Source organism: Opisthocomus hoazin, chromosome 3 (assembly GCF_030867145.1).
Source record: "Opisthocomus hoazin isolate bOpiHoa1 chromosome 3, bOpiHoa1.hap1, whole genome shotgun sequence".
Lineage (NCBI taxonomy): Eukaryota > Metazoa > Chordata > Aves > Opisthocomiformes > Opisthocomidae > Opisthocomus > Opisthocomus hoazin.
The window spans coordinates 65,959,943-65,974,063 of record NC_134416.1 but is presented as its reverse complement, the minus strand read 5'-3'; the positions used below and the strand labels follow the sequence as shown (position 1 = coordinate 65,974,063).

Genomic DNA, 14,121 nt, shown 5'->3' with positions numbered 1-14,121 from the left:
CTTGTTATTTCGCATACAAAGATAGGGGAACAGTACAGGAAAAAAAAAAATAAACAAAAATAACCCCATTGACAAGACCCTTGATCACAAGCAATCTGTTTATTAAATAGCAGAAAAGGTTCAATTCAGTATTGAGTCTAAAATCTTGCTACTAATATAAATGGAAATGAGATATAAATGTGATCAGGGATTCCTACTATTTGCTCTTCAATTTTTATTTCATTACATACTAGTAATTATTTTTAAGAAGTGTTATTATATTTCTGATAAGAGTTCATGGTTTCCCTAAATCAACCTTACAATGTGTCTTCACTTAAATGTGTCCGAGACTCAGTTTATTACATGTCTGTGCACATCTCAGGCTTGGATTTACAGTTAATAGCATTTTTCAGTGGAAAAGAGATTCAGATACAGAAATAGCTACTAGATAGGACAAGTGCAACAACAGCAGGCAGTCTGTTGTATAATAAATGTAATAAAAACACTTGCTCTGATTAATCTCTCTGCTGTGCCTTGTTTCTTTTATGATCCCTTGACTTCTACAACTTCACCAGGCTGGATTAAGCTCAGGCCAGCCCATTGAAGCAGCTAGCGACCACGCTCGAAGGTCATTAGTCCAGAGACGGCCCTGGAAGCGCAGGAGATCTCACAAAGTGGAAAGGATACTACATTCAGGGGTGCAGGAGAACCTGAATATGTAGTGCCCCTGGAACAGCAGAAGACAACCATGGAGAGTGTTCGTACAGCAGAGAAAATGTTGAGATCAGGATGAGCTGGGCCCGTGGGTGGTTGGCCTGTCATCAACATTGAAAAGAAAACACACAAACAAGCAGGAAATTACACTATAGGCTGGGCAGAGGTTACTAGCATCTCTATAAAGTCCTTATGATCTGGTGCCATAAATGGGAAGATAGTTGTGTTTTAGGACTATGGAATGCAGCAGAGTGTCTTCTTGGTGTGACAGGAGTGAGGAGAAAAAAAGAGTCCTGTCAGGCTGCTTTCAGCATATGGGATGACATGCACCTAAATGTTTTGTCTGTAAAGAGAATAAAATGGCGAGGGAAGTTGAATAGAACTTGCTGACAGTGGAAAGATCTGTCCAATGGAGCACTGACTGAGCCAGATACACATGGTGAAATATAAGCCTGAAGCAAGGCATTTGGCCTTATAACCCAGGTGTCATTGGCTGGCTATTCTGTGACACCATCTCTGAGCCTTCAGAGAGTGGGCATAGTACAAAGCAAGTGACGGTGCCAACCCATTTGGCATAGAGGAAACATCACCAAAACCCAGCCTGTTCACAGCAAATCTGAGTCTTGTTGCCTGGACAGCATATTCTAGCAGCAAGACCAATTTGAAATTTAATGATACACAGTGTGACCTAGCATGATTCAGAAAAAATATTCTTGATGAACTAAGTGGGCCTACTGTGGCATGTAGAAAACCCATGTAGGATACCCAAATACTGTGGGCGTTATATGGCTGGAAGATGGAGGAAACCTGAGAAAACTGGAGGTGAGCTATGGCTTAATCTGAAGACACTCACAGAGCCATTAGTAGACAATGTTTATTCGAGACTCTACAGATTCAGACTCAGGGTTTCCAAATGCTACTCCAAAAAACCTCTGATCCCTTGAATCAGAGACTATGTGATCATACAAGGAAAAAATCTGTGAAAGTATCTACAAGAGAACTTGTTTAGGGTTATGTTGGTTACCTCAAACCTGACATTTCCTATCTGAAGTATAACCTAAATAGTAACATTTATTATAGGCACTCAGTAGTTTCTCTTACCTTTATCTGAAATTCTTGCCCAAGGATTTACTTAAGAACAGGAAAGGGATTCAAGGGTAGAGTTAAGCATCCCATGAAATTCCTTCTTCCAAACCTGGGTGTCCATGAAGTGAAGGAAAACAAATAGTACCCTGAGTCTTGGAGCAGCATAGCCAGTCTTTCTTCTAACCCACCTGCTTTAGACAGTTTATGAGTAGCTGAGCTTACTTGTCCTCAGCCATGTATCTACTGTTTACATTTTGGAAATATCCTTCACCTAGCCTTGACTTCCAGCACTGATGCAATAATTCAGCAGGATATCAGTATTTTCATTGAAGATCATAAGCAAGGAAAATGATTATCTCTAAAATTTTTCAACTCAGTAAAATCAGTGCACCATTTCTTAGAACAAAATAACAGCTCTACTATGGGTAGCCAGAGCCATACTACAGAAAAAGAAAGAGCTACTTCTTGTCACATGAAATTTAAGTGAATCCTTTAGGGTGGAAAATGAGAGACAAACTTGTTACAGAGGTCTATACCAAATTCCTTATAATGAAGAAAAGGAAGTTATAAATGGAATCAAGAAAACAGTTGTAGACAAATTACCCTAAGTTTCATTTATCTAAAAACTAAGCTAAACATTTCACATTTATCTTGTAATAATTGCTTTTCATACTGTTGTACTTTGTGCCGGGTGGAACTGAAAAGCCAGGCTGCCCTGAAGTTATTTTTAGACTATCCAGCACTAGCAGGAACAGCAGCAATGAAAACTTCACAGAGAAGTAGGTTTTCATGTGTTTTACAGCCCAGCTTGGCAGCTTTAAATGTGAAAGCAGTCATTTATGAGTTAGTGTTTTTGGGATTATGTCTTTCTGATGCAGCCAGCACTGAACAAAACTGATAACCAAGGCATGTACAGTCATCTGAGGTTGCAAATATCAGTCTGGGAAGAGTGCCATGTTAACATTTGTTCACTGCTCCGGCACTGGGGTTGGGATCTTTCCAACTATTTTTACTACACTGGGTATGTCACATACACAAACTAGCCCATCACTCACATGAAAATTTAATGTAAACCCCATTTTGTGATTTTTCCATAGCTTGTCGCTGTTGTTTGGTGTTTTTCTTCCCCAGTCCTGGAGTTGGATAATTTCATGATAATGTCAATTTTCATTTATTGAAACAGCAATTATTGCATTTTCTCTTTGCTCAAGAAGGTCACACAGAGGCAGATAAAGAAAAGTAAAATCAATTTTTTATTAAAAAAAATTCTAATGATATTAAAGTGATTTCATAATTTTCAAGAAGCCATACTAAGTCATTTAAATGTTTAGCTAGCTAGATTTAGCAGTATTGTTCCTAGCCAAACAGACTAATTCTGTGTTTCAAAGTTAATGTGTAGATATTTGTTGTTGTTGTTGTTGCTGAAATTAGCTTGGTTTTCACAAATTCTGGAGTCATATTATTATTTACATAGTTAAAAAATTTGTAGCAAAAACTTAAGAGCTGCTGTTGATAAAGTTTATAATGAACCTAATGGTATAGAAGGTCATTCTAGTCATTCTGATCATGAAGTTCTGAATTATGCCCTCAGAGGACCCCTAGAGAATATGGATAGTTGAGGGGAAAAGTCACAAAGAATAAATCAAAGGGAGGCAAAAGTAAAAACCTGAAGTTAAGGAAGCATAGAAAGGCTCAGCCTAGAGACAAATGAAAAAGGCGGGGGGGGGGGGGGGGGGGGGTGAGAGGGGAGCAAGACTAGAGTAAAAAAGAAAAGAAACCAAATAAAAAAAACCCACAACCAGAAAATTAAGGTGTAGAGAAAAAAGTAGTATGGCACATTGCTAGGACAAAGCACAGAGGGTAGTATGATTCTTAGAGAAGACTCCTTAGAAGCTTATAGTGACACCTTTAGGGTTTCTCAGCTATGGAAGCACCAGTTGCACATTTACAGGTAAAGCTGAATCCCGTTTAGCACTTCACTCAACAAATCAGTATCCTTGCTAAAGACAAAGAATTTACCATACCATCTACAAACTAACATCATGCAGACTTTGAAAGGAACTGATTTTCTTCTTGTGAAAGAAGAGGTGTAAAAAACAGGAATGAGAAAGAAATCAACATTCCAATAGTAATTTAACAAGTAAAATAAGAAGGTTGTTTGAATATGCTTTTACACAATTAAACTTTCCTTGGTATTATTTAAACTTTTGCTTTGAAAATTCATCTTTGCTCTAAATTTAACTATGAATTTCCTCTAAAATTTAACTTCACTGGATTTGTGACTATTACCATTGATATAGTAACATTTGTAGTAATGGCACAAGCAATAGTAGTAGGTAGTAGTAGTAGTAATGCTAAGAATAATAATATATAAATATTTTTACAATTGAGATTCAAAACCAAAACTGATTTGTAACATCTTTCAGTCTTCAAATATTAGTAAAATACCTGAATTTAATAAATGGAGATAGCTAGTAGTCATTTAAAGTATTCATACCACTATATTCCCTTTTGTCAGAAGTTAGGGCTGGTTATCTTTTCCAGTCTGGCATCACGAAGAACAAAACATATGGTTTAATAACACCATCAAATCTAAGCACTGAAAAAAAAAACCCACTTAAGTCAAACCCTAACACTGACTTAAAATGATGGGGTACCTAGATTTATTTCTGCATTTCTCTTATTTTATGATGTGTCTGCTCGTGCGTTGTCACACACCACCCAGAAAGACTGTGCAGTCTATTTTCTTTATTATTGAAGAGAGATGGAATTGTCATCACAGAGTTCTCTTGGATGGGAGGGTTATAGAAAAACTTAAAAATTCAGGAGAAAATTGACAATATAGCATGTTGAACCAGTGCGTCTGTTGGGTAGCTAGAAATATTCAGGTTTTTGTAGCTATAATCTAAAGCTACTTGCCTGTCCAAGGACCACAAAGGAAGAACTGACACATGGGCTCAGAGATATTGTAGTGCTCTCAGCTCACCCAGGAACCTGGAGCTGGCAGCAGACTGCGTTGCCTGCAGCCTTTGTACCTAGCAAGTGCACTTCAAAGGCTGGAGGCCAAGCTCTAGTGACCTCCCTGCTCTGCTTTCGGAGCTGTGGGAGTGAGTGTTGCTCCTGGATTCGAGCATTTAATTTCTTTGGCTTTTAGCACATACTGAAACGTATTGGTCTGAGCAGAGAAGACCAGTGCAGCACAACCTACTCATCAGATAAAGTGAGGCCTTTCCTCAACCTGCTCCATGCTCCAGTATGATGTCACATAGACCAGCTTCCAAATCCTTTTTGATTAGTGGCAACTATTCTGCTCAACTGTCAGAGATGGAGTTTTTCTGCCTCCCTTATAAGCCATCTGTCCACCCATGCCTTGCCCATATGCCACGTCACACAGAGCTATGATACTCTTGTGCTGCAGTACTTGCATTTTCTCTCATTTCAGAACTGCTTCTGTTCTCTTAGTTGAATTCTTTAACTAATTTCCAGGAAAGCTAATCCATCTGATTTTTATCTTTTTATCTTTTTTTTTTTTTTTACCTTGCTTAATCCATTTCATGTCAATACACAGAACAGGCATAATGATGGCAAATATATGCACTACAGGTGAGTCACGCTAGATCTAAATGTAGCTGTTTGTAATACTCAGAAACAAATTATCTCAGTGGTTCTTGTGATAAGCGTGTGTTCTTCTGTATGGTTCTGCCTGGTAGCCACAAGGAGCAGCAGTGCTCCCTATCATAGTGTCTCGTATATAATCCCTTGACAGTAACAAGCTGTAAACTTGAAAAGGCAAATTTCCTTCCTTATCGGTAATATGCACTAAGTCTTATGGCTTCTGCTTTTAATTTTACTTTGTTTCTTATAAACTAATGTTCAAGTATATTTGTATCCTTAGAGGGAGATTAGTCTGAAAGCTGAGCTCGTCAGCAGGACCACAGAACTAGTTTACATGCCCAGGGCTAGGAAGCCTGGAAGGCAGGTGCGTGAAATCACTGATGCATGGGAAGCAGAGATTCTGGGTATGTCATCACAAAGCCTAGCTGACAAGTAGATTCAGAAGATGAACTTTCAAGTGATAGACAGTCACATTGATGTACATCACTACATTGATATCTCATAATAAGATAAAGCTAAAGTTGGAGTTCTCACATGATTGGAAACCCACGCTGAAATTACTGAAGAAAAAAAGACTTCTAATGTCTGAAATTACCAAAGAAGTAAGACTTCTGATGCCTTCAGTTTCAGACTTAGGCATTAGCCCTAAAAAGTCTCTGTCATTGTGAGGGTTGCTTTACAGGGGAACAATAATAACTAACTAAAAAAAAAAAAAAAAAAGGAGGTATGATACCATTCAAAAGAAATAAAGCAAAAAAACTCAACCTGAGCATCTGAACAATATCTGGAATGCTAGAAAGTTTTCCATGTACAATTAGGAAAAAAATTGGAGTTGAAAATCTTTTTTATAGTATCTGCTGTCATCTCACTCAATTAATAGCTAGGATGGAAACCGAAAGCTCAAGGGACCACCATGAAAGTGTGAATAAAATGTGTTATTGATCTGGCAATGACTCTCATCAAGAAGAGTTTAATGCATTGATATACCCATAAGAAAAGAATGTTGAATTTTTTAAGCCTGCATTGCACCTGATGGGATAAGAATTTAAGAAGCAGATAGCAGCAATGATTAACATCTCTCTAAGCCACTTTTCACTATGTGTCATCCACAAGAAATCATGTGAATGAGATAGATTTTTATGAATTATATAAAACAGTACAGAGCTATACAACTAATCTAATGACCATGTGCTCAATAGATGGCAATTCCCATCTCAAGCACCATCTTCTATTTCTGATTTTAATTATTTTTCAAGAACAGAGTGGATACAAGGGAATCAGTGAAGGTGGCATTTCTGCTTCTACTCACACACTTCTCTTTCTAAAAGAGAGACTAGACCAACAGAGACCTGAAAGCCATATCCAAGGAGAATAAAAGGCCTCCTTTTTCATTATTTCTTCTGAAGAGAAATTCTTCTGAAGTAATGATGGGGCTGTTAATTCTTCCATGCTACAGAATAGCAGCTTTCCCATCAGCACGTATACCCTGTTTAATTTTACTTTAACTGTTAAATCTGGAGGGATGCAGATTTACTTCTCAAATGGTGTAAAAGACTAATATATAAGATGTCTTTCTATGATGAAAGTCATGTAGCATTCACTGACAAACTGATTTCTGTGCAGAGAGAAGGGTGGTGTCAAAACAGGAATTGTACGAAAGGACAAAACGTACATAACATCAGGTTTCATACCCTAGATGACCTCTGTTAGCCACCCATGAAGCAGACTTACCTGTTCCTAGAGGTGCAGAGTATTCTTGTTGAATATGCATTTGTTTGCATTTGCAATGGGATATAAAAATCACACTGAATCCCAAAGGTCAGACACTTTTTTTCACTGTACCGTGTGAGTGCACATTCAAACTACTGAACAGGACTGGGCTGGTCTGCTCCTGGACCTCAGAACTGCGCCTGGTCTCTACATGAAGAAAGGGTGGACCAGTCTCTTCATCTCTTCAATCACTGGCTACAGAGTGACTCCGCTATGATAGGATGCCTGAAGTGTAGGTGCACGGCTCCCAAATGCAGACTGCAGTGCAGTAACCTTTGGCAACAGTACCTGCCAGAATGAGGAAAGTGCGTGATGGGGACAACCTAAAGAAGCTTCCTGGCCCTTATATTTCCTGCAGAAAAACAAAGCCTAACTGCAATCCCTGTGCAAATGAATCCTTAAGTTTACTAGTATCTGTAGTGAGATAAAGCAATTAAGAAAAACAGGTTAAGAGGTAAGTCTACCTTCATAATACACACCGAGAGGGGTGTGCTGTATGAACAAGCTCATACTGAGATAAGGAGGTTTCTGCACAGAAAGTTCCTCATTCAGTACTTGTTCTTTGAGGCGACAACACACAGCCTGGACCATAATGTACATGTTTCTGGTGTGCAGGGCAATGAAAAACAGTTTTCAGTGAGTTTCTAGTAAGTGTAAAACCGTTGTTTAAAAAACACTCTTTTAAGACATTTGTAAACAAAAAGCATGTGTCATGCATTTGGAAAACTACCTTAAAGTGCTTCCGTGTCCCAGTTCTTTCTTATAAACAAAAACACTCACACAATGCAAAGTTAGTTTTTAAAAGTTTCAGTGTCATTTTCACTTTAGATGAGGTGTTTCTCATGGGGAGATCTTTAAAAAACACTCTATCAATCTCTGTCAGTTTCTCAGAGCAGTCATTAGTGAAATGTCACCTTCTAGATTCCTCTCTCTGGGAGTTTAGACAGCTTCAGCTTTTGAAAATAAAATCTTAAGATAATGTAATTAGTACACTTAGTTAAATCCACTTAAACATAGAATCATTGCAGCAGAGAGACAAATATGCGTGTTAAATTACTGTAACTACGGGGGAAGAAAAGACTGCTTTGATTTCTCTGAACAAGTTCGACATTTGATTATTTCACTTTCCCAGTGGCCACCTTTAAACTTCTGTTAAATTTTAAGTAAATAGTCCCAGATTCTGTAGTGTTCGAGGTCTCTGTTCTCCCTGTAAGGTGCATTTATGTAATTAGCCAGCAGGTTCTGGTGTCAGGCTCTTATGAAAGAGAACAGGCCTCCGAGAGAAAGATCTTCCAGTGAAAATGCAATGAGGAGTTTTTGAGTGAGAAGGTTGTCTAGGGGAGAACATCACCAAGATAGATTCTGGATTTTCAGCTAACAGTTGTTAAAAATACGAAGATAGTTCTGAGATACAGAGCCTGGCAACCAGGATTAAATGGATATTCTAACCTTATAGAGACACTTAACTGATTTCCACACTCCCCTACAGCCTTTGAATTCTGTAGTCACTCATACAAAAGATGGAAATTATTCTCAGCTCACCTAACATAGAGTCAGATGGCTAAGGAATGCTTCTGACAGTGAAACCAGTGTGTTTTGTCCTTCTGCAGTTGGAGAAGGGCCTACAATGTCCTGAATCAGCTTTTGAACATGTGCCTGATGTGTCCTCTGTCATATAAAAAGCAGAAATACCACTTCACTACCACTTTTCTCTAAAGAGAAAGAAAAAACTACACAAAAGTGTTTCCTCACACAGCTGGGGAACCAAGTCCTGTTATTATGTTAGATAGGTGCTAAATACACTTAGCAGCTTGACGTCATCAAAACACTTGGGTTCAGCTCTATTGTATCACTGGAGCGCTAAAGAGCACAGCTAGGAGGCAAATGCTTAGCAAGGATAGCTATATATGTATATGCATGTATATTGCAGATGTATAGAGTGAAGGGGATGTGCCTGCAGTGAGAAGCTGTTTCCAGGATTAACAGTCCTGGGGGACTGGTCTTTCAGGTCACAGCTTTATACATAAGAATGTAAAGTTAGTTCTTGCAATATGCCTGTACACTTTCACAAATCTGACTGACATAGCATGCACTAATGGGACATATTAGATGAAGACTGAAAGAAGGCACCTCTGTAGTCAAGAGCAAGATCTGTACTGAAGTTAATGAAACAAGAGTTTTAGTTTTAAACTTCCAAGTCTCCAATTTTATAGAACTCTTCATCTCCTGTGTAACTGTGCTTTCAGGGATTAACTGTTCCAATTTCATAATGTCTTATGTTTTTACCTCTTCTGTTTCTTTTTAAAACAAAATTTTGATGAAGTTGATTAAGTTGTCAACTTTGTCTGCTAGATACCGGGAAGAGCTATTGTACAGGAATTAATAATAGATATAATGACACCTAGTGGTGCTGGAAAATAATGATTCTTAAAATAAAGCCAAAGTGCAACGCAGTTTAAATCCCCCATTTAAAGCAACTGAAAATGTTGTCTCCTTGTGATTATTCTTCACTCATTTGAATATACTAAAGTGCAGTGGTTTGAAATCTTTCTTCTGAATTTTCATTTTATTGGGGGGAAAATACTAAAAATATATTGCTCTCAGTACAGAAAATAAAATACTTTTTTTGAGATTCCTGTTTACCACCAGGTTGCACTGACCTCTCAGAGTTCTACTGAAAAACTGCTATCACCATATGTAGCTTTATCTCACTGATGGGATATCAAGGCTTAACTGTCTGTCCTTCCTAGGGAAGTTAGTTCCACTGTGATAAATAAAGATTACAGAATGTCCTCTTTTCTTATATGAGACAAAAAGGCTTGGCAAGTGCATCCAAAATTCTTTTTATTTTTGCAACTTGAATTTCTGTAATATTATCTTTAAATATGATCAGTCTATTTGTTGCTTACAGTGCCTGCATGAACAGGTATCTAATATTCAACTTCCCCAGTTTGTCAAGGAAGTAATTAGATTATCATAAACAATCTGATATCACATTTATTAGCCAATGGTCTAAAATATAGAAGCAATTATCAAATGAATCAACACTCAATTTTTTTTTTTTTTATTTTACAGATTTACAGATATCTCTGTATCAGCTCTTAACATAGAACACGTGTAACTACTCCATGTAGCAAGTAGCAGCTGGATCATGCAAGGAAATATAAACAACCTTAGCATCTCTATCTCTGTAACCTAAGGTTTCTGCCAACTTTATATTCTTATTTTTCCAAGAGTCTGGTAAATGAAAATGACCAAAAAGAAAGCCTCCCTAGCTCACTGTTCTACCATTTTCATGGTAACACCTCTGTTCTCAGGGGGCATCTTAGATAACCTTGCGTTGCAAATGCCTACTTTCCCTTCCCATGTGCCATACACAATGCTTTAGTCTCAGAAGTGTCTGTCATTTGTCAAGAGTAATAACAACAAAAGAAAGGAAAATCAAGGTATTTAAGCAGAAGGTGAGACGTTTCTAATCAAACAATGGAATAAAGAACTACTTAAGAAATAGATAAAGGAGAGATGACTAATTCCTATTGCAGAGATTTTCTGTATTTTATGTAATCAGAAGGTAAGCATACATATAGAAAGAAATAATAAAACTCCTATTTGCACAATGTATTTTTCAATAGACATTGGATAATCACTCTGAGTTCATCTCCATCCTAAAACCTGTAGAAAACAAATTTTCTAAAAAAAGTATGGAGAAAGGTACTACAGAACAACATCTTAGTGTACCATTTCTGAGGTGGATTTTCGAGTGTGACAAGAAACACACCACACTATTCACAGGATGGTGCCACAGGCTCATACAGCCCACGGAAAAGGTGATGTTTCTCTGCATTGCCACCGTCTTGCCTTTTGTTGTTTACAGAATATCAATCATTAGCTGCAATTTTCTCCTATAGACAAATATAATTTTAACTGTCTTGAGTTTTCCCACACATACCCGTGATACAAATGAGAGAAACAAAGTCATCATAAAAAGACATAAATATGGATACAGTTGTAGTTAGGCAGGTATTGGCATGCATTGTTTAATAACGAAAGAAGAAAAAAACATCTTTTTTGCCCTATCATCCAGTAACCTCTCCAAAGAAAGAGACAGAAGACCTCTCACTTCTACTCCTTCTAATGAATTACAGAGACTGCTGACAGGCTGGCCATTTTTGGCTGGCACAGAGGACAGACTGAACAAATAGACGCTTTTCATGTTTAACTTCCATGGCTCATCACATGGAAGGACAGGATGTAAGATAATTCAACTGTATAAAAATTAAAGCAAAAACTATATTTAAAGAAGAAACAGAGTAGACTGACTGGCATTTGTCTATCAAAGCTCAAGGCTGAGAAGGTAAAGACTAAGTATTTAACTGTAAATATTTGGATCTCTCCATTGAATTGAGTTAGTCATATGCTTATTTTGCTTGATAAAACTTGACATGGTATAGTAAACTTGGAGCAGTGGGATATCTTAAAATCAAGTATTTTGTCACATAACATAGAAAACAAGGTATTTGTCATGTTATTAACATCTCTGTTATGAACAAATCAATAAATGACATTGCAAAGAGGTAACACACAGGTAAATATCTTCATTATTATAATTAATTTCCCAAAGCATCAATTAGAGAATTTCTAATTAGAGATGGTTTCAAAGTTTTAAGTTGCAGCTTAATAAATAATACTGATAATATCCACTGATGATGTTGCAAGCAATAGGAATAATAAAACCATTTCATACTTAATGAGAGAACATTTCATTTGAAAAGATTAAAGACAGCCGTACTGGTTTCAAATCTATTAATACTGGTAATCATAATCTATGAATTACATTGTGTTTTGGACTGTTCACTCCATATTCCAAGCATATTTTTTTCACTGAAGGAAACAGAGGCAGACTTTTCAAAGATACGCATTTAAGAATACAAAATATTCAGTTGGAAATTCATTTGTTTACTCTTTTGGGTGCCAGCTTTTTCCCATTAACGAGCTGAAATCTTTTCAGATTGTTTTTATTGGAAATTTCATTAGTGTTTGCAAACAAGTCATGTTTACAAGTGAGCAGGATGTGTGAAAGTGAGCCTGCGCCCATGCTGCATTTTCCACTCCTCCCTGCCCATTCCTATCTATTTTTAGCACTGCCTATTCTCTTGCGCTTAGGTTAATCCCTTGTACGAACATGTACTCCACTCACAGAATAACTCCCATAGGGCATTTTGACACCTCGATTCATATTTCAGAAGATTTCATGTCTCATTGCTACAAAACAACATTAGAGTATGATGGAAGTCTTTGAAGGAACCCAGCCAAAAAGATCTCCCAAAGATACACAGATCAACTTAGAAACTACCATTTGTCACTCATCTGCATCTCAAAAAGAACAACGTGCTTCAAAAAAGCAGCATTTCTTCAACAGGCTAGATTGAAAATAAAAGAAGAAAATGAAGAAGATTCCTCATATCACTAGAGTAAAATCAAAGTCAGGATCTTGGAAATAAATATCTCAGGAAACAATTGGTTTTTTGTAGCAAAAGCAGTAAATTCAGCAAAGTACATGTGAAGTAATTCTAAGCACTGTTCCTCGTCCATTGATACAAATAATGGCACTCTTCATGATGTCACTGTGAGTAAGGGTACGTTATGGACATTTAGAGCTGGCTTGAAGATATGTCTGTGGCAATTATCATCTCTGGTGATATTTGGAAACAATATTTAATTGATGTTTGCTGGAAAGATAACAAAACCAGAACATATATTTCACAGCACCTCATATCTTTCAACAGATCTATCAGTTTTTGGGTTTTTTTGTTACAACAGTGAGCTGTAGGATGAATAACACAGAAATGACGCAGGGAAGTTTGGGGGTTTTTTTTATTTTTTTTTTCCCTAAAGCATATATATTATTTGAGGATGAGTTAGTCTAATCAAACATATCTTACATAAAATTGAAATGGGATGTGGACTAAGGTTTTGCCTCAAAAGCACGTGTGAGTTTCATTCTTAGGGTATATAAAATCAGTGATTTATATGAGTAACACGAGAAAGTCTGATTGCCTTCTTTAAGGAGACTTTAGTACTTGGGACACAAAGAGTTCTGCCTCCAAGTTTCTCTACCCATTTTTTTGTGTTTATGGAGCAGACTGCACAGCAGTGAGACAATCAGCAGCAAGTGAACTCAAGTCTTGAATTTTCTTCAGTAAGACAGCAGAAATAATGCATAAATGACACAAACTGAAACTACCTAGGCTGTTGCTGCTGCAGGACATTACTTCCTTCCCCACAAATATGGAACGTCCAGCATAGTACAAGACCAAAAATGTTTGTGCTACACAAAGCTATTTGGTCTCCTTTTGCATACATCATCCCATTCACAGATTCCAATATCCGTTGCTATAGTTATGGAAACTCAGTGCACAATAGGCTGATTAAGCTTTTAGTAGGACAAGTGGCGTATGTATTCCATGTATGACAAACAACTTATAATAATCGAGTTTTGTATCTAAAACTTTGGTTTTAACTTAGAGTCCTCAGGCCTAAAGCTTTGGCAGGCTGGTTTTGAGCAGTCTATAAGGAACTGAGAAAAACAAACCTGTGCTTAAATTTAGTAGACATGCATTTGAACTTCTACTGGGAAGTGTTTCCATGTCCACAGATTAAATGAAAGATTGATAATGACTGGTTTGCTCAGGTTAAAAACACTAACAAATAAAATCACCAATGTAAAACACAAACAGGGTTGCAAAAAGGAATGTAAGATGACATATTACAAATGACAAATCCAAGGGTCTGGTGCTTGATATTTGCGTGTATTTTTTGTATAGCACCAACTAGACTGCCTCATAATTAAAGACAACTCCCCTGAGGTTGAAAGTAATTGCTCATTTGTAGATGAGGCACTTCTGGATCAAGAAGTGATTAAAATATTTATATTGCACAGCTTGTTCAATTCACTCA

The 14,121-nt window shown here is 37.2% G+C and overlaps 1 long non-coding RNA gene across 1 annotated transcript in view; it reads right to left on the bottom strand.

Annotated features, from left to right (window-relative positions):
- Positions 1-739: 739 nt before the first annotated feature.
- LOC142360752 (uncharacterized) overlaps positions 740-14,121 on the bottom strand; it is a 47,638-nt gene continuing 34,256 nt past the window's right edge. The window contains exon 3 of the long non-coding RNA XR_012763331.1: positions 740-794. This is a non-coding gene — a long non-coding RNA (uncharacterized LOC142360752). The remainder of the gene's footprint in view (positions 795-14,121) is intronic.